General features: G+C 41.7%; 1 protein-coding gene across 1 annotated transcript in view; it reads left to right on the top strand.

Moving 5' to 3' along the window:
* The window catches only part of LOC117345793 (phospholipid-transporting ATPase ABCA1-like), an 815,268-nt gene that overhangs the window by 446,122 nt on the left and 346,993 nt on the right, over positions 1 to 22,153 (top strand). The window lies entirely within an intron of this gene.

Raw genomic sequence — 22,153 nt, 5'->3', positions numbered from 1 at the left:
AAATTTATAACAGAGTGGACACCCAAAAGGGAATGGAAAATGTGAAAAGGGATCCACAAAAGTTAGAATAGTCTAATGTTTTCAACCAAAATTCAATGCAAAGAAGTGCAGAGTAATGCACTTGAGGAATAGAAATCCAAGGGAACCATATGTGCTGGGAGGTATGAGGCTAATATGCACGATGGGGAGAGGAACATTGGGGTGATAGTGTCTGAGGATCTGAAGGCGACAAAACAGTGTGACAAGATGGTGACTGAAGCCAGAAGGATGCTGAGCTGTGTAGAGAGAGGTGCAATCAGCAGAAGAACAGAGGTATTGAAGCCCCCACTTGGAGTACTGTGTTCAGTGTTGGAAGACGTATCTGGGTAAGAATGTAAAAAGACTTTAAGTGGTCCAGAGGAAAGTGACAAAAATGATATGGGGTTTGCATCAAAAGACATACGAGAAGAGACTGGAAGACATGAATAGCCTTTGTGCCTGAAGGTGTCATCTTTATGTAGGTACAGTAGGTTTTGGGTAGGTTTTGGAATGCTCATCATACAATATAAGGAGGTAAGAAGTGTACCTGGGACATTTTAATGTGATATTCAGTGCAGTACCCTCTAGAGCGCCCCTCTGCTCTGGTCACATGTGTCTGTGACCAGCTGAAGCTTTGGTCTGAGAATCTCGGCGAGAGGGAGAATTAGAAGGCCTTGAGCATGCGCAGATGCATGCTCAAGGCCTGGCAGAGGCAGGAAGATCTTCTAGCGGCACCGGCACGTCCTGTGAGCTGTGGGCTGGTGCCAGACGGGGGGGGGGGAAATGTTGTTTGGGCGGGGGGTGCCGGTTCGTGCGGGGGGGGGTGCCAGTTCACGCGGGGGGGGGGCCTTTGCGAGCGGCAGGGGAGTAGCGCTGCTGGCCTCGGGGGGGGGGGGGAAACGTATTAAAGCGAGTTTCCATTATTTCCTATGGGGAAACCCACTTTGATATACGAGTATTTTGGTTTACGAGCATGCTTCTGGAACAAATTATGCTCATAAACCAAGGTTCCACTGTAGTTGTGTTGATAGGCACATATAGGAGAGGAGCTCAAACTGACAGGTAGTGCCAGGTGAGGGTGGACATTCAAAATGTTCCATTAGAGACAGTTGGGAGGGTAGTGCCTGTGTGAAATGATGTGTTGTGATGCTGTTAAAGATAGGAAAAATGGTTAAAACTGTAGACTACAGCTGAAGTTGTAATGAAAATGACAGCATAGGTTGCTCTAGAGAGTTATTCGTAACTGAACCACCATTGTATTTATTAGTCTAGTTTATGAGTTGAATGTTCAGCAACATTGAGGTGAGAGACTTTGAAGCTCCTGTGATATTGTTTTGAGAATTATTTATTGGGAAAGTAATAAATTGATTTCTTCAACATCCAAGTAAAGTCCATTCTAAAGGAAATCTGAGCTGACATTTATGGTTAGCTGCTGAAAGAAACATTTCTGAGGCATGCACAGACAAAAAATAGATTGTGAGTGAAAGCAGAACTTTGATGAGATTGTTAGAGTTAATATCTCTCTGGAATATGAACCTTTGTATGATGGAGTGACTGAGAGAACTAGAGAGAAACCTTAAAAGTTAATTTAGAAGTCTAATTCTGTCCTCCATGGTTGACACGGAAACTGAGTCTGACTACTTCTGATGATCTGAATTTCCAAAGCACTTATACAATGAATTCTTCAGACTCTTAATAATAATCTTCAGTGTCAATAAGAAGACTAAAGCAGAACAGAGAGAAAGAGAATCTTATGTGGGAAGCATTGTGCAAATAAAATTAATGTGGTTGAGATGGTATAGCAGGGCACTATAATTATTCATATATTCTGCGGAAAAGCTAAACACCATTAGGACCAGAGGAAGAAGAGAACACTTTAGAGTACATACAGTATAGCAGGACATTAGGCTTCCCTTTTTTATTTGGAAAAGGTAGGGAGTAGGGTGCAAAAAAAAAAAAAAAAAAAAGAAGAAGCCAGAAAAGACTTTTACTTGGATGTTGGTTTGGTTTATTTATTTATATCCTGCCCTTACCCAGGGCAGGCTACAAACTAACATACAAAATTGCATACAAAATCATCAATAAATACACCCACAAAACAGAGCAAAAATACAAACAATAAAATGCATAGGCGACCAGCACCTTACTGTCATCATCTCTTCCTCATTAACTACAGTCTCATACCCTGTATTTCATCTGGCAAAAAAGATGCTATTTCAGCAGTTTTTAAAAAAAATTATGTATGTTCTGTTGTCGACGAATGCACTCAGGGAGATTGTTCCATTCCCTAGGCCCTATACAATGGAATATACTATCCCTCAACATTGTTAGCCTCAGCTGTTTTCCAGATGGAATTTGCAGCTCTAATTGTTCTGCAGTTCGAAGTGGATGAGACGTAACACGTGGCAGAATGCTCTCAACAAAATGTTTAGGAACCAAGTTGTGCAAGCACATATAAACGGTTAGTAATAGCTTAAAGTGAATCCTATCCATTAACTTCAATCAATACAAACTCACATAATAATCTGTCACGTGTTTGCTTCTCCCCAACCTAAACATAGTTCTGATCACTGAATTTTGGGCTACCTGGAGCGCACACAACACCGACATCGGTACACCCAGGAATACCAAACTACAGTAATCAAGAACTGAAAGAACAATTGTCTGCAGGACTATTTTAAACAAATGGATTGACAAATAAGGTCTAAGTCCATTTACCAGACGAAGTTGAAAGAACACCGTCCATACTACTGCCTGCATCTGCCCCTTGAATGTGAGCCCTGAGTCCACAAGAACACCTAGATATTTCACCTCCTGCATTACCGACACAGTTTCATCCAGTAAATCAAGAGCAATTGGGACATCAAAGCCTAATGACTTCCCGATGCACATCACCTTTGTTTTCTGGATGCTTAACTTAAACCTGTTGCAGCCCATCCACTTCTTAATTACAGTTACAACCGACTGCATTTGCGATGATGCCGCATTGAAATCTCCCTCCACCAGGAAAAAGAATTGAATGTCATCAGCGTAAAGTCAATATGAAACACCGAAGTTCAACAACAATTTGCAAAGAGGTGCAAGATACAGATTAAACAGTGCGGCGGACAAGGCGGATTCTTGGTAAACCCCTGTCCTGACCTCTCTACAACGTGACAGATGATCTCCAACTGGTACCCAATAACAAGAGTTCTGGGAAGAAAATAGAGGAAAGTGACTGATATTTAAAGTGTAGACACAAAGAATTAGATAAAAAGTCTTAAAACAAGAGACAATTAAAAAAACATAGAATACATAGAGTATGATGGCAGAAAAGGGTTGACGGCCCAACAAGTCTGCCCACTCAAAGAACCCTCCCCTAAGCATTTCCCCGGAGTGAACCCACATGTTTATCCTATCGTCTCTTGAAGTCGAGCACATTGCTGGCTTCGACTACCTGACGTGGAAGACCATTCCAACGATGAACCACCCTTTCAGTGAAGAAGTACTTCCTGATGTCGCCATGAAGTCTCCCATCCTTGAGTTTGAGCAGATGCCCTCTTGTTGCCGTGGGACCTGTAAGGAAAAAGATATCTTCCTCCACCTCAGCACAGCCTGTAAGATATTTGAACGTCTCTATCATGTCTCCCCTCTCTCTGCGTTCCTCGAGAGAATATAACTGTAGCCTGCTTAGATGTTCTTCATATGGGAGATCCTTGAGTCCTGAGACCATCTTAGTGGCCATTTGCTGAACCAATTCCATTCTCTTCACATCCTTTTGATAACGTGGCCTCCAAAATTGAACACAGTACTCCAGATGATGTCTCATCATGGACCTGTACAACGGCATTATGACTTCAGGCTATCGGCTGATAAAACTTCTTCGGATGCAACCCAGCATTTGTCTAGCCTTGGTTGAAGCTTTCTCCACTTGATTGGTAGTCTTCATATCTTCACTAATGATTACATTCAGGTCCCATTCTGCGACAGTTCTTGTTAAAGTTTCACCATTCAGGGTATATGTTCTGCAGGGTTTACCGTTACAAAGGTGCATAATCTTACACTTTTTGATGTTAAACCATGGGTCATATGGTCTGGGAAAAAATACATATTACACAAGCAAGAAATCCCTATTGTTACCCTCTATGTATCAGTCTCACATGATCTGTTAGATTTAGTAGTGATAAGCACAGTTTGGTGTTTATTAGGACAAAGTAAAAGGGGTGAAAGTTGGCCCACCCTGAGGCAGTTGTATCAGTTCCTAAAAGAGGTTAATTTTATATTTCCTGCCTTCCTGTAGATGGTCAAGGTGACATGCTGATTGCTTAACAAGCTCCTATTGCTTAGGGCAGTGATTCCCAACCCTGCCTGGAGGACCACCAGGCCAATCGGGTTTTCAGGCTAGCCCTAATGAATATGCATGAGAGAGATTTGCATATGATGGAAGTGATAGGCATGCAAATTTGCTTCATGCATATTCATTAGGGCTAGCCTGAAAACCCAATTGGCCTGGTGTTCCTCCAGGACAGGGTTGGGAACCACTGGCTTAGGGCATTTGCTTAATATGTTCTAGTAAGTTTCTGGGGCATAGTGCAAGTTTTTTATCATATCAAATCTTAACTGATATATCAGAGCAATCTTCTTTATGCCTGTATTTCATTATATATGTTTTCCTTGGGGGGCCTAATCCTCATGTAGCCCCTTTCCAGGTCTACAGCCTCCTCCCTTTGATCATCTAAGAGGTGATCATACATGTTACCCAGATGCTCTAGCAGAGCAGATGCTCCAAAGCAGAGTCTGAGCGGAACAAAATAGAAACAGTCCTCAGCCGAGGCTACTTTGATGAGGATCAAACTGAAAGGTTGAGAGTTTGTGTAGGGCATTAAGGTGGGGTACAGTACTCTATATTAACAACTTTACAACATCTATCATTGTATGGGTAAGTAAATCCTTATTCAAACATCCAATCCACATAAACACTGTCATTGTACTATTGTACATATAAATAGGCCTTATAATTTCATCCTGTCATGAGCTGACTACACCTAAAGAGACAAGATAACAAAACTCTTCACTTCATGCTAGACTGCTTCCATGCCCTCCTAAGAAAAGTTGTGCAGACTTGGTTACTCTGGATCATGTTCACAGGTCCAAGATGTTGAAATCCGGGCGGCCACATTAGAATCTCCGATGCTCTAATTTTCAACAATTCCACTTTCCAATCGAGAAGTCTCTACCCCTGGATCAGAAAAAAAATTGGTTGGGTTTCAGTCATGAGGCATCAGACATGGTCCCCATTCCATTGCAGCCGATGTTATCTTCATCCTTTCTTCACTGCACTTCATTCCAGCTGGCCACAAGAAGGGCATAGGAAGAGTCCCATGAAGTGAGGAAAAATAGAGTACAGTTCAAGATTCAAAACATGTTGAAAAATACCATACAGGCCTTCTAAACGGTACACATAGTAAATACATATTGCTTTCAATAGGTCTAGCACTATCTTGTTATTGCACATACTTAGTTACATACATAAATCAGTAAATCGGTACTTCAAAAGTTCATAAAAATCTAAATTAGCAACAAGTCCATAGTTGCAAAGAAAACAAAACAAATCAAACTAAAACTTTAAAGGCCAGTCTTTTGAATTTCATTCTACCATTTTAGCACGATGATCCCGTTGGCAATAGTAAATCAGGCAATCAGTCCTTTTGCGGTGGTCAATGAAGAAAATTCCTGGTGCGTTGTGTCAATCCATGTAAGGCCGCAGTACTCAGCTAAGGACAGTCTTTGCAAAAAATCAGGCACTTCTTTCTTTGTAGCTCAGTCTTCTCTATGTGGGAGAAGTCATCTCTCCTCTGGATACTAATAGAAGGATAATTTCAAAACGTATGAAGACCTGTAAGAATAGAACAAACTTGGAAATAAATGTTCCTATCAGCAAGCAGGGATAGGAAGGAAAAATCTCCTTCAATGTTTCAGGCCCAAGGACATACACAGGCATAAAGAGATACGGAAGGCTGAGACAGCTTGGAAGAGATAAGGCCCTCACAGTGAATATAAGAGAGCTAGAAAACATAGGACTGGGAAAAATTAAATGAAGGCAGAAGCACATTACTTAAAACACAGTTCTAGAACTTTCATGACAGTTGTTAGGCAAAGTACTCTGTTTTGAAACATCACAGGGAGGATTCCTCACTGTGCATGCAGCCATGGGTTGGTGGTCATCTCAAGGCATACATGCACTATGTATCATAAACTTTTATTGCTGCATTTGAAGGGTCTTGGTATTGATGGAACTGTTAGGAATTGGTTCAAATCATTTCCTTCTAATCACTGTGGTTGTGGTGTTAAGGCCAATGAAAGATCAGATTGGATCTGTATCACAGTAAGACTTCCTCAAGGCTCTGCTTTATCAGTAAATTTGCATATGGTTTCTATTTGTCATGTACTATCATGTCTTGGTGTAAATTTGTGCTTATATGCTGATGGTATTTAACTTTTTTTTTAGTTCAAATATTGTTATTATTTTTTTAAATCAGCACATTAAAGAGACAAAATTAAATACAGAAACCAAGGAGCTCATTTTCAAAGCACGCAGACATACAAAGTATCATAGGCTTCTATGGTACTTTGTTTAAGTGCTTTGAAAATGACCCCTAAGGTATCTAGCAATAACAGAAATTATTGAGTAGGATTATTGGTATCCAACCTAGTCCAATAAATTTTAGATATATGGGGCTCGTTATTCAGCTGGAGGCAGGCAGTTCTTTTGCTGTCACTGACATTAAACTCAGATATTCAATGCTGGAACTGGCATTAATAAATGTATTTTTTTAAAACTGTTGAAAGGTTAACCAGTTGTACTGATATTCAGTGCAAACTGGTTAACGTTTTAGCAGATAAGGATAGGATAGCTATTTATGTGGGCCTATTTGATTGCTAAACTTATCAGGTTAGGCAATGAATAAACAGTTATCTCTCGCTGAATATTCATGGTTAGGACTAAATCGCTATTTAACCAGCTAGGAGCTGTTCCTGGCCGATTACCAGTAAATAATTTTGAATATTGGCCAGGACCCCTTCATATTAATGGTATAAGCAAATTGTAATCCGCCAGTGTACTACAAGTATCCTTCCACTGAGCAATGATAACTTTAACTGCAACTTTCATTAACATGTCAAATAATCACTGCAAATCCTGAGGCAGTGGGTTGGTCAAACCCAATGATTTCCACACAATAATCCTATAGGTAAGAAGCTGATAAACAGCAAATATATCTAATAATGAAGCCAGAGCTCATCTCAGTAGTCTCTTACGGAGCCACACTTAAACAGGATGTACAACAGAGTCCCTATTTGAGCCTTACAGGTTCAGCATTGGTTGCAAACCTCTGGATGATACTTAGATTGCTTAACAAAAGTCTAATAACTTTTATGAAGCAGAGAGTAAGCAGAATGCATAAGGGATGCAGAACTGCAGGTTTTAAATAGTGTTAGCCATATTTTCTCCCAGTGTACTTCCTCTTCCACAGCTTCAAGCTCCTACTCCCATAACTGCTTCAGTCCTGTCATAGAAACCTTCTCAGAATAATGTAAATACTGTATTTATATTGCATAGAGCCAACATGCAGGAGAGCTATGATCTGAGTAAAAGCCAAACACAAGGCTAGATTTCCAAGGTCAAAATCACTGTACATCAGGGTATGGTACAATTGTACCCACTGAAAATACTGAGACAGAGAGATGAAATTTATCCCATAGCACTTGAAAAAAATAATAAAGTCCTCCACATTCAATATCTGTGAAATGGACCATATAATTTCCAACAATGCCAGCTGACCACCTTTTTCTCTGTTTTAAAATAGGGATTATACCAGAGTGAGATACAAAGTGACACCATGTCTTCTGGGTCAAAAGCATTAGCCCAGGACTGAAATTCTACAAATGTGGCCTTAATGACACTCAATTCTTTCTTTTTTTAACTCTTTATTAATTTTCCATTCAAAAACAGTGCATTAAAATATACATACAATTGACTTCAAGACAGCACTTACAATCGATCAAAGAAATACTACAAAACATTTCCTCCCTCCCTCCCACCCTAATTCAAGGACAAAAACAAAGTGGATACATACAATAAAAATCATAAACAGCACTTTCATTTAGTCAATGAATACAAAAAAATATAATATCCACCCTCCCTGGATGTGTAAATCAAATAGGAAATAAGGGGATAATCCAGCTAATCAGTGTTAACAAAATTTGTCAATGGACCCCACATTAATTTAAATAGCTTATTATTACACGTAATTTTTGAATTCATTGTCCCATATTTGTAACATAAACATAAAGAACCCCACCAAAAGGAGAAATTAAGTCTATCCCAATTTTTCCAGTTTTTAGTAACCATTTGCAAGGCTATCCCAGTCATTATGGCAAATACTCTACTTTTATATCTATCCAATGGAGATTTAGGTGACAACAATGTACCACAGATCACCACCTCATAAGACAATGGAATCAAAGACTCCAGAATCAAATTGATTTGTCCCCATATTGATTTCTAGAAGTTGAGAATCAAAGGACAAAAAGAACAACAAATGATCCAGTGTCCCTATTTCAAGATGACAGTGCCGGCATCTATTAGATTTTGAACTGTCTAACTTCTGCAAACAAACTGGGGTCCAAAAAACTATGCAACAGAAAAAAACAAGCTTGTCTCAAATGCTGATGCTGTACATCTCATCTTCCAAGTCCAAATCTGTGGCCATTGAGTAGCAGAACTCTGCTGCTTTATCTCAATGCTCCAAATGTCTTTTAGACTAGTTTTAGGCTTCTTGTTCAAATATTCAGATATTAATTTATACCACTGGGCGGCCTGATACCCTAGCAAATCTTTCTGGAAACATAGGCCCGGCAAGCTATACTGAGTTTTTAAATTTTGCCATTCAGGGAACCCTTTCTGAATGGCCTGTTTCAACTGCAACCATTTCTAAGCTTGAGACTTTGAAATGCCGAATGATTGTTGCAATTATGATAAATTTAGCATTTTCCCATTGGAGATCATATCATCTAAGGCACAGTTCTTTAACCGCCGGTCCGCGGACCGGTGTCGGTCCGCAAAAAAATCTTGCCGGTCCGCGAAGGAACCGGTCCCCGCTGCAACGAAAGGCCAGCGTCAGCTGACTTGCAACTTCCTGTTGCAGTCGCTGTGCCGTGACTCCTGCCTTCCACCGCGTTTGCCTCCTGTCTTGTCTCCGCACCTCCAGACCAGCAGCGGCAGCTCTGATTGCTTTTAACTTCGGCACAGAGCTGCCCCTAAGCAGTAGTTTAGCGCGGTTTCATGAGGCAGCCTGGGGGCCTTTGCTAGGCCGGCCCACATCGCATCATCGAAGCGGACCGGTCTAGCAAAGGCCCCGAGACTGCCTCATGAAACCGCGCTAAACTATTGATTAGGGGCAGCTCTGTGCCGAAGTTAGAAGTACACAGAGCTGCCGCTGTTGGTCTGGACTCTTGGGCCGCTGAAGGAGGGCAAAGAGCAGCTGTCCTGGAGGTTTCCCTTCCTCTCGCCTTTGCAGGTCCTTTTTTTTTTTTTCCTTCAAACGGCAACGGGCCCCAGCATCGACATCAATCAAGTAAGTTCAACTGTTCCTTGCAAGCGGTTCTGCTCGGCCAAAGCTTCCCCTCTGACATGAGCCACCCTCAGGGGAAAGAAAGTGACCCGCAAAGGTGAGGGGAAGGGGGGCAGATGATGGAAGTTGGGGGGGGGGGAGAGAGAGAGAGAGAAGGGGCAGATGATGGAATGGAGGAGATGAGAGAGAGAAGGGGACAGATGATGGAAGTGAGAAGAAGGGAGAGAGAGCAGAAGGCAGATGGATATCAGTTGAGAGGGGAGAGCAGATGCTGAATGGAAGTGGGGAAAGAACACATACTGGATGGAAGGAGGAGATAAATAAAGGGGGAAGAAAATAGTAAGATAATGGAGGGGTGAGGGAAAGGGGTGACAAGCTGTGGATAGACACAGTGAAAAGAGGGAAACGGGACTAAATAGTAAGAAAGAATTTAATTTAGATGGAGGCAGAAAATAGAGAAGGAAGACCAGAGAAGAAAAGGGAAGAGAGAGCAGATAATGATATCAGATCTGAGTGGAAGAAATGAGAAGAGAGAGATGCTGAAAACCACAGGGGGAGGGAAGGACAGAGATGCCAGACCATGAGGGGAACAGAAGGAAGATGATGGATGCCAGACCAAATTGTGTGTGTGGGGGGGGGGGGCAGGAGGAGAGATGGCAGGGAAAGACAGACAGTGAATGGAAGGGGCAGATGCTGGACTGAAGAGACAGAGAAGGTTATCATGCCGCTGTACTGGGCCATGGTACGCCCTCACCTCATGGTACTGCATCCAGCACTGGTCACCGTACATGAAGAAGGGCATGGTACTACTCGAAAGGGTCCAGAGAAGAGCAACTAAAATGGTTAAGGGGCTGGAGGAGTTGCCATACAGCGAAAGATTAGAGAAACTGGGCCTTTTCTCCCTTGAGCAGAGGAGATTGAGAGGGGACATGATAGAAACATTCAAGGTACTGAAGGGAATAGACTTAGTAGCTAAGGACAGGTTGTTCACCCTCTGCAAGGCAGGGAAAACGAGATGGCACTCTCTAAAGTTGAAAGGGGATAGATTCCGTACAAACGTAAGGAAGTTCTGTGGTAGAAAGCTGGAACGCTCTTCCAGAGGCTGTTATAGGGGAAAACACCCTCCAAGGATTCAAGACAAAGTTAGACAAGTTCCTGCTGAACAAGAACGTGCGCTGGTAGGGCTAGTCTCAGTTAGGGTGCTGGTCTTAGACCAGAGGGCCACCGCGTGAGCGGACTGCTGGTCATGATGGGTCAGACTCTGGTCTGACCCAGCAGTGGCAATTCTTATGTTCTTATGGCAGACACTGGCTGGAAGAGAGTGAAAAGGCAATGAAAGCAGAAACCAGAGACGACAAAAGGTAGAAAAAAATAATTTTATTTCTACCTTGTGATTCAAATATATCAGATTTGAAATATGTATCTTGCTAGACATAACTGGGGAGTGCAAAGCCCAGGCAGTGCTTCTTTAGCTTCCAGCTGGCTTAGGGCTCTCTCTGACAAGGGGGCAGTTGCCCTAGTTCCACTCCCCTAACACCATTCCTGTCATGTGTTTCTGTGGTATTCTGTTACATGATATTTGTGTAGCATTCTGTAATAATTTGGCTTATTCCGTTTTCTTGATAGTAGAGGGGATATATGTGAAGGGGAGGGGAGACAGGGGTTTTGTTGATCTTTGTTGATTTGTATTTATAAAATGACAATTGTATAGAATATTGTTTCTTTTTATACTTTAATAAAATATGTTCAATATAAAATCATAACTATTTGAGGCTTGTGCGGATGGGATCAGATGGTTTGTGGGACCGACCTCGCGGGGACGGGGCGGCGATGGTTTAAAAAAAAAAATTTCAGTCTTAATAGTTCGCCGGTCCACGAAATAATTATTTTATTTCCGCCGGTCCATAGGTGTAAAAAGGTTGAAGAACACTGATCTAAGGTACGTATACCTGCCTTCAGCCAATATTTCCAGAGGAGTTTAGACTCGTCGATTGGTATCTTGGAGTTTAAACATAGAGATTGACACGTGGATTGATGGATCGGAATAGATGTTAAATTATTAATAATTTTTAATGTATACCAGGTGGAGAATAAAATGCTATTGTCCTTAAAAATCCTAGGCAATTTGATACTCAAAACATGGCACAATCGTAATAGGCCAACAAAAACCAAAGTATATACCAATATATAAATGAATTAAAACACAAAAAATTGGTACAAAAATTATATAAATCCCCAAAAATTCTATACCATCAAAGGTATAAATGAATGCACTGCCAGTAAAAACCTACAAATAAGTAGGGAAATTCCTACACATCAAAAAGAAAAAAATCAAAAATCAATAAAGAATAGGCACTAATCAGTACAAGCCTGAGGGAACCCTTAGAATAACCAATGGCTCCGGGCAGGAGTTTATGCAGTGACACGCACTCTAGATAAAGAATCTAAATAAATCCTGCCCCGTACATCATCATGCCGCTTATATGATATATTATATGATGTGTGAAAGTAAACTGGTACAAAAATCAGTGCATAAATAAATGAACCAAAAAGGTGTTAGAAAAGGAAGAATATCAAAAAATGAGGAGATGATAAACAGGGCCCTACCTAACAAAGAATACTAAAATAGATAAATAAATCCAAAACAACAATGTGCCGTAGGACTGGGGCAAAACTCCCCCTGAAAAAAACATAAAGAAGTGAAAAAATTCACAATCAAAAAATATATATGAGTGCCATGAACACACTAAAAACTAAAAAACTAAGAGCTAAAAATGCCTATCACCCCAGCTGAAAAGGCCCTAGCGCTCAGTCAATCAATCAAGGGCCAATAAAAGGTTCACTCTAAGGGGGAGCAGAATCAAAACGCCCCCAACACTTCAAAAAGTAACACAAATACTTAGCTCAAACAGCTGGAGAATTGGTCCAAGGCTAATGCCAAATCTGGACGATATCCAAAAAAGTTCAAAAGCAGTAATAAGTCCACACCGGGATGGAGGGGAGGGTAAGAAGGGGATCAATACCGGGAGCCAGGGGGAGAGGGAAAGGGAAAGGGGGCTGTTTTGGGGGGAGGGGTGTGCTGGAGGGAGACAGAAGGGGCCATGGATAGGGAGAGGGAAAGGGGGCTGCTTTGGGGGGAGGTGTGCTGGGGACAGCTTTGCTCTGGGAGGAGACAGAAGGGGCCATGGACAGATAGGGAGAGGGAAAGGGGGCTACTTTGGGAGGGAGGTGTGCTGGGGACAGACAGCTTTGCTCTGGGGGAAGACAGAAGGGGCCATGGAGAGACAGGGAGAGGGAAAGGGGACTGCTTTGGGGGGGGGGCGGGGTGTGCTGGGGGGAGACAGAAGGGGCCATGGAGAAATAGGGAGAGGTGTGCTGGAGACAGACAGCTTTGCTCGGGGTGGGGGGGAGAAGACAGAAGAGGGCCATGGAGAGACAGTTAGGGAGAGGGAAAGGGGGCTGCTTTGGGGTGGAGGTGTGTCCTAGTGGCACACAGCTTTGCTCGTGGGGGGGCGGGGGAGACAGAAGGATACAGACAGTGGCCAAGGAGAGAGAGATAAAGAAACACAGACAGACAGACACATCTATTCTAGCACCCGTTAATGTAACGGGCATAAAGACTACCGTAGTTAATATATAATCTGGCTAAAGGGGAACTATACAATGTTTGAATCATTTGAATAAAACTGGATCCTATACCAAACCAATCCATTGCTTGATACATGAAAGTCCATTCTACACGATCAAAGGCCTTCTTTGCATCCAAAGAAACAGAGAAGGCTGGATCATCCATTGTTTTTGTTAAATTTAAGAACATAAGAATTGCTGCTGTTGGGTCAGATCTGTGGTCCATTGTGCCCTTATGAAATGCCAATCTGGTATTATTTGAAGAATGTCTTTGAGCAACGAAACCCGTTTGGTACATACCGATCATATAAGGGAGAGCCTTGGCTAATCGTAGAGCCAATAACTTAGCCAGGAGTTTTCTATCCACATTAATTAAAGAAATAGGCCTATAGTTCAAAACCAACATGGGATCTCTATTTGGCTTTGGCAAAACAATAGTTAAAGATTCTGCCATAGTACCTAAAATACAACCCTTAGTCAGTTGTGATTTATATAAATTTAAAAGATGAGGTAATAGCATAATTTGAAATGATTTGAAAAAGTCCACTGTAAATCCATCACTCTCCGGGGCAGATCTAGCCCTGAGAGACATCAATGCTGCCTAGAGTTCCTTAAGTGATATAGGCGCTTCAAGATTTCCTTTTATATGCTCAGGAATTTTTGGCCCATTAATTAATTTCAAAAAATCTAATCCCTCAATTTCTTTATTTGAATAAAGCTCAGAAGAATATAAGGCTTTGTAATATTCCAAAAATTGTTTTAAAACATTTCCAATTTGAGTATGAATTTTACCATTCTCATCTTTAATGGCCACAATCTTTACTTTTCTTTTTTTGGCTTTAAGATAATTAGCCAATAATCTTCCTGCTTTATTTGAGTTTCCATAATACAAAGCCTGCTGAGAAAACAAATCTTCCCTAGCCAATTGCGAGGAAATCTCATTATACTTTTATTTAGCTTTCAAAAGAGCCTGTAATGTGTTTTGTTCCCATTTCGAGGCCAATTGTGACTCTAAAGTTAAAATAGTTTGTTCCAAATTGGAAAATTCTACTTTTAGCAGTTTTCTAATATACGCCGAACATGAAATTATTTGCCCTCTCATTGTGGCTTTGAAAGCATCCCATATAGTTTCCAAAGAGATTTCCTCCAAGGTGTTGAGTTGAAAATACTCATTCATTTTTATTTGAATTTCCTCGAGAAAGTTTGAATCTGCAAGCAATGTATTATTAAACCTCCAAATGGGTGAATTTGAATCTTTTTCGGTGAACTGACACTCTATCCAAATTCCAGAACGATCCGTCAAAAGGGTCAGGTCTATGCTGGCTTTTGTAACCTGTTGAGTTAACTGATTTGAAACAAAAATATAATCAATTCTTGAAAATTATTTATGAACGTTGGAGCAAAAGGAAAATTTGCGAGCATTAAAATGAAGAATCTGCCATTTATCTTTCAATCCACATGAATGCACAAGATTGTCTTAACCTAATGATTTTAATTGCTTACTTGTTTATCCAATAATCGATCCATGACAGTCTTTGTAAGTCACATGTGAGAGCCTGCAGGGATCTTCCACTCCCATAAGATTTGATTAATGAAATTAAAGCAGTGAGGCAAACATAGTCTTGCAGGTGTAGCTAGGTTTTTTGATCTAAAGGGGGATCCTGGACTAAGTTAAAATTCCTACCAATAATGATGGGTCCATTACCTTCTTCTAATAATGCATTGAGATGAATATTATTATTATTCATTTTTCAAGTTTATTAGGTTTTTCTATATACCGCCTATCAAGATAAGAGTGCAGAACTGACTGTTGGGCATAAAATTTCAACAGGTGTAGATTGCAGTCATATATCTTCACAGAAGCTAGGGATCCCATGTAGACAAATCACTGAAAGAACCTGCACTGCAAAATAGGCATTCCCACTTTGTGATGCGGAACAAGTGCATAAATTGTTATCATGGCATCTGGGCATTTTCTTGGGTTTTTTTTTTTGGGGGGGGGTTTAATGGCCATTTTTCAGATATGCATCTATCTCAGCTTTTGGAGCCCATGTCCTGCACACAGCTTCTATGGAACAGTTTATTTCCGACTGGCATTTTTATCCACGTAACTTTACCATAGGACTTCATAGGGAGCCCTGAAGAAGACATTCTCTCGAAACACGGACTGTGTTGAGTCCAGGGTCCAAAGCTTTTCAGCGGACTGTGTCCTGGAGGTTTTTATGTGGTTTGCCAAGTTTTAATATTAATAAAGTCCATCTCAGGAACATCATTTTTCCACATTGTTTTTTGTTTCTTCTTGGATTTGTCTGTGGAGATCATTGGGTCAATTCTCTTGGGGTTTTGTTTTGTTTTTTCTATCTTTTTGAACCATTTAAAAAAAAAAAAAAAAAAAAAACTAAATGAAAAATGCATAAACCAAGTCATTGGGATGTAGGGGGAGCCAGAATTGTATTAGTCTGGCCACATAGACATCTCAGCAGAGCAGTGGGGCACTGCAGTGAACTTCACATAAAAAGTTCCAGGCACACATCTCGCCATAAGGTGTGGACTAGTGGGTTAGAACCCATCCCTTGAGGTTATGGGTTCAATCCCTTGTGACCCTGGACATGTCACTTAATCCTCCATTGCCCCAGGTACCATAGTTAGATTGTGAGCCCACCAGGACAAAAAGAAAGAAATACTTAGATTACATGAATGTAAATCGTTTTGAATAGAAGCAGTATATAAGAAATGTAAATAAATAAATAACCCACTTATAGTGTATGTTGAGCCCTTCAAAATCCACCCAAAACCTACTGGACCCAACTATACACCATACCAATAACTCTTATGCTCGCAGGTGTCACCTATATGTAGATACAGTAGGATTTGGGTGGATTTCAGAAGACTCACATAACCCACCATAAGTATAGTAGTTAGAGTGGAATATGGACCTTAATTCCCATCTCTATGGTTAACTACACCTCCCAATAGTACTCCAGGAACCTGCTTGCTGTTCCACTATGACTGACCACAACATCTAAAGCTATCATATAGGCGGGAATGTACTGTTTTATTCACATCTTTTGGGGATGGGAGGTGGTCAGTGACCTCTGACAGAATTGGTGGGGATCTTGCTTACATCCTTCCAGTGGTCAGCTGATCAGTTTGGACAACTTTTTGGCACGTATTCTTTATTAAAATAGGTCTAACCCCAGATGTCCAAATTGTGCCCTGGCCATATTCTTAAATGTTTAATTGTGGCAGAAAAATATCCAAATCATAACCCTGCTGTAAACCCACACCATACCTCTAACACACCCTCTTGAGATTTAGACGAACTACTGATCAACAGCATAGATATCTGTATAGAATATAGGTTCTGATAACAGTGAATTGAATGGATTTGGCAGGAAAAAAGTCCATCTGCCCCTTTATGCCACTTTAAGACATTTTTCTTTTTTTGAAAATCACCACCATAGTATTCTATAAGCACGTGTAACTGAGGATCACACCCATGTCCCACCTATGCTCTGCCCATTTATGTATGCTCCCCTTGTATGTGCATGCAATAGCACTTACATGGATCCTTATAAGGGTAAATGCAATAGATTTGATATGCCACCTTTCTATATTACAACTAAAGTGGTTTACATACCGTGCTTCCACGAAAATAATTAATTGCCCCAAAAAGGCACTAGGTCTTATTTCCGGGGATGTCTTATTTTTTTCATGTAATGATCATCTCTCCTTTCTCTTCCCCATATGTGCAGCATCTCTCCTCCCCTCTCACCCATCCCCTTGTGCAGTATCTTTCTAGTCCTCCCTCCTAGCCCTTGTACAGCAGAACCCTTGCAGCTTCTACCCTCCATTCCTCCCATCCCCCGTGTAGCATCTTTCTATTCCCTCGCCTCCACACACCTCCCACCCTCAGTCTGCTGACCCATCTCTCCCTCCCATCTGAACCGCGAGACAGGAATACCTTATAACAAACCAGCAATGTTGGCACTCGGCATGTTGATGATCTCATCAGCAGAGGAATGTCCAGGAGATAGAAGGTCATGAAGCAGCCTGTATCGATTGTTGCCGAGTGCCGACGCTGACGGTTTGTTATAAGGTATTCTTGTCTCGCGGTTCAGAAGGGAGGGAGAGATGGGTCAGTTGGGTGGGGGTACACAGCAGCGGCGGGGGGAAGCGCTGCTGCTGCTGGCGAATAGGGCTTATTTTCGGGGTAGGTCTTATTTTCGGGTAAACACGGTAGTATATTCATGTATTTTCTCTATCCCTGATTGGCTCACAATCCAAGTTTTGCAGAATAGTGCTTAGGGCACTTAAATGTGTAAGTACTAGTTTTTGAGGCACATATGTACACAAAGGGGAGGGGAAAACCTCAGGCACCTAGTTAAAACATTGCCTTTTTTATGCAGATGATATCTTACCTTTTATTTTATATTAGAAGTAAAGAGTCATTGATTCCTTTTTCAGGATACAAACTGAACTAAAATGGGTGAGGGGCAGTGTATGTGAGCGCAGAGCCAGTGATACAGCAAAGGTGAAAGGTACCTGGGGCAGTGAAAACCTCAATATATGTTATGTAGGAACCAGAGAGAAAACACTGCAACTGTATATAACTCTCTGTTACACACTCTATTTGTTAAAGTATGGACCAGTAGTCTGTGCTCAATACACCAACTCAATCTCTAAATCAACATTAATATAATTTAATTTAATTTGAATTTAAAGAGGAGGGGCCTCAGATCCCCGTGCGCTGCCAGCACTCAACTTATCAGCCGCACTAGAAAGGGAAACTACCTCATCAGCCTCCCTCCTCCTCCTGCCTAGATTTTGTTAATTTCGAATAATTGATAATCAAAAAACCTCAAACTTAGCTTAGACAGGGGCTGTTCAAGAGTTGAATTATTTCAGTGAAAATCTTGCTTTCCTCACTGGTCTGCTTCCGCCAACGTGGAGCTAGCTGACGTTTTGCTGCTCGGCTGCGTCAGGATGGTGGACTCCTGTACGGTAAAAACACAGCAATATTAGAATGAGTAAAGTAAAGAACACCTCTCTCTGTGTCCATAACTTACTCGGCTATATTCTTGAGCTCAAATCAGCAAGGACGGCGACTGCCTCGAGTAACCTGAATATATTTGCTTACTGACGTCTTGACGTAGAACGTCTGAAAAGTGACAAAAACAGCTGATTTTAATTAAAGAGCTCTTCTATCTGATCTGATATCGGACATGTCATCAGGTTCCCGTGATAGTTGAAGTTCAAATGTCAATAATGATGAGTAAAATGTTCTAGGACTGAACGCTAAGATTGAATGACATCTGTTTCTTTAACCATTTTTTTGAACTATTACATCTGTTTCTAGAACATTTGAACATTTGAACTTCTTTAACTATCACGGGAACCTGATGACATGTCCTATATCAGATCAGATAGGAGAGCCCTCTTCCCCACCCCCCACCCCCACCCCGATGTTCTGCTTCCATTCCCCCGTTCCTCTGTAACGTTCCTGGCATGAGCAGCAACCTCAAACCTGCTGTCTTGCCTGCATGGACTCTCCATCTGTCATCACTTTCTAAGTGCGGGGCCAGGAAGTGATGTGTATACAGTATGTATATATATATATATATATATATATATTGAGACAAATCTAGCTCTCCTCCTAACTTCGTCACAGGATTAACGAGGAAGAGCAGTATGCCTCTTATGCAGGAGAGCTGACCAGGTTGGCTCTGCTGAGTATGATAGCGCTGACCTCTCGCACCAAGATTGAAGAGACAGACAGTGACTGCCAGGGAGAGTTCAGGCCAGCTGCAGGTTACTCTTCCAAGCCTGCTGTTAGAGCTCATAAGACCTCAGGAGCCAGGAAACTACAGCTCCCAGAAAGGCAGAGAACTAGCAGGAAGATATCATGTGAGCAGACACAGCTGCAGAGGGAGCTTTCTCCCTTCCCCCTCTTCAGAGCAGGGATGGGTGGCTTGGGGTCTGTTAAAACAAGGCAGCTGAGACCCAGAGGGGGGAGGAGCAGAGAGGCTGGGAACATGAGCCTGAGAGGCAGAATGACTTATCTCCCCAGCTGAATGCTGATGAGCTGGGAAGAGGCTGTGAGATGGTGGACATTTAAGAGGTGTCTGAACCCACCAGTGAGAGGCAGCTGGAAAGCTGGTAACCCATGGGCATTGGTGTGTCAATTATTCCTAGTGGGAGATTGGAAGCAATGGACACAAGCTAAAAAAGGTTGGAAGTGCTTTGCTATTTTTGATGCTTATCTGTGTTCTGAAAGTTTTGGGACTAAGTTTGTTTTGTGCTCAGAATTGTCTAAACTTTCCAGAGCTAGGCTCTGAAGAATTCTTTCACATAGTTTGTTGCCTTGAACTGCCTAAACATTTGCAAACTACTCAGCCTTTTGTTTTCCTCCTCTCCCCACAGCTGGAGGCTAATTAGCTGTAGATAATCTTCTGCAGGGAAGTCAAGGAGCAGCTCTATTTGTATGAGTTTCCTAGCTGCTGGTAGCCTGTGAAGGATTCCAAGTTTAACTGTTTACTTTTTGGTTTTGAAAAATTTTATTTTTCATGCAGCAAGTATTTTGTGTGCTTCTCCCTACTGCTCCTTTATAGGAAGAGAGCATTGCTAAACCTATCTTTACCATTTAAGGCTGGTGAAGAGGATTGATTTGCAAAGACCAAAGTCCAGCCAAAATTCTGATATGTGTTTGTTTTTCTATTTTTGAAATAAGAATCAAGCGATTGTTTATGAAGCCAGGATGGCCAGGTTGGCCCAGCATTTTATGTTTTGGTTTCTGAACAAATGTGTTGAAAAGTATTGCATCTTGCTGATAATACCAGAGCAGCCTGACTCAGGGTCAGGAATAAAAGTATATCTTGATTTTGGACATTTCTGGGTGTGTGTGATTTTCCTTGCCTGTTTTCACTGTGGTCATTTACCTGACATTTTCACCCTATGCTAGTGGCTAGGGAGACTGAAGGATTCCTTAGTTGGAAGGAACGCGCTGGGAGCAGTATCAGTCGCTGTGAACTGGGCTCACTGCGCTTATCAGGAGCCCGGGTTGCGACAATATATACACAGTCAAACCTCGGTTTGCGAGTAACACGGTTTGTGAGTGTTTTACAAGACGAGCAAAACACCCTCGCAAATCTTGCCTTGCAAACCGAGCATTGACTCGATATGTGAGCCCCCACCCATGAGAACTGGCATTGCCCCCCCCACCCATCTGCCCGTCCAAACCCTTACCACGATCGGGCACCGGCGTGCAGCACCAACCCACAGGATGTGCCAGTGCCGAAAGAGCCTGCCACTGATCTCTGCTGGGCCTTGAGCATCTGCGTATCCCCAAGGCCTTCTGGCTCCCGCTCACTCCAAGATTCTAATGAGATTCTTGGAGAAACCGAGAATCTCATTAGAATCTCGGAGAGAACGAGAGCCAGAAGGCCTTGAGCATGCGCAGATGCTCAAGGCCCAGTAGAAATCAGCGGCAGGCTCTTTCGGCACCGGCACATCCTGTGGGTTGGTGTTGTATTCCGATGCCCGATCACAGTTAGGGTATGGGCGGACAGGTGGGGGATGGGGCGATGCCGGTTGTTGGGGGTGGGGTGGAAGTGTGCCAGTGACCTCGGGTGGGGGCTTTTTGGGATGTGGAACAAATCATCCGAGTTTCCCTTACTTTCTAAGGGGAAAGTCGCTTTGATATACGAGTATGCTTCTGGAATAAATTATGCTTGCAAACCAAGGTTCCAGTGTGTGTGTGTGTGTGTGAGAGAGAGGTAGATAGATTCATGAGCTGTTGATATACATTCACCCCTGCATTTATAAAAAAAAAAATAAAAGTCTAAATTTCCTCTTTCAAAACTCTTCCACATGCTGAGCAATTCTTGTGTAGCTTCTTACAATGAAGAAGATTACACTTAGAACTTTTTTTTCCACTGGTACTATTCTTCATGATGTACCAAGATTTTAAATCTAAAATGTGATGAGGTGTACCATGAATGATTGTTCCATAATTTTAGTTTTTCTTTCAAGGGAGCAGTTCAATCTAAGACCTTGGTAAGGGTTGAATTACAGTGTTCAACCTTGTTAAAATCTGCCAGGAAAGAAAGATTTCCAGAAAAAAAATATCTGCCAATGGATTGAAAGATATATTAATAAAGAATACATGTTTAAATGGCTATAAATAATAATAATAATAACTTTATTTTTCTATACCGCCATAGTCAGACGAAGAAGGCTGGACATTCAGCGAATTACAAATGCATGAAGGGGAATGTTACAGAAGAAAAGGGTAGTAAGGGGAGGGAAAATAAGAGTGGTTGTAAGGGGAGGGAAATGAGAGGGGTTACCTGAGAGATTGTTTTGGGTTTGTAGGGGGAAAAGCGTGGTGAGCGAAGGTCGGTCTGTTTAGGTGATGAATTTGTCAAACAGAGTGATTTTGATTGATTTTCGGAATGCGTTGTAGGTCTGTCTGGTTTTATTTATGTAGTTTCCCCAGCCAGGATTGTATGTTAGCTTGGAACATGAAGGTTCTGTCAAGGAAGGATTTGTATTTGCAGCCAGTGGTTTAAGATATGCAAAGATGGATTTTTTTCTGGTTATTTGTGTGGTGCTAGGCCCCAGATTTTTTTGAAGCAGATGCATGCAAATTTGAACTGTATTCACGCTTCTATTGGTAGCCAGTGCAGTTTTTTGTAGTATGGACTAATGTGGTCGTTTTTTCTCAGTCCGAAGATTAGGCGAACTGCAGTGTTTTGCACTAATCTCAGTTTCTTTATTGTTTTTTGTGGGATACCCAGGTAGACGATGTTGCAGTAGTCCATGGTGGATAGGATCAGCGATTGTACACATAAATGAAATATGTGTAATCAACAAGATAAGATGCAAACTGATGGACT

Source organism: Geotrypetes seraphini, chromosome 1 (assembly GCF_902459505.1).
Source record: "Geotrypetes seraphini chromosome 1, aGeoSer1.1, whole genome shotgun sequence".
NCBI lineage: Eukaryota > Metazoa > Chordata > Amphibia > Gymnophiona > Dermophiidae > Geotrypetes > Geotrypetes seraphini.
Note: the sequence above shows the minus strand (reverse complement) of the source record. Positions and strands in the feature narration are given on the sequence as shown.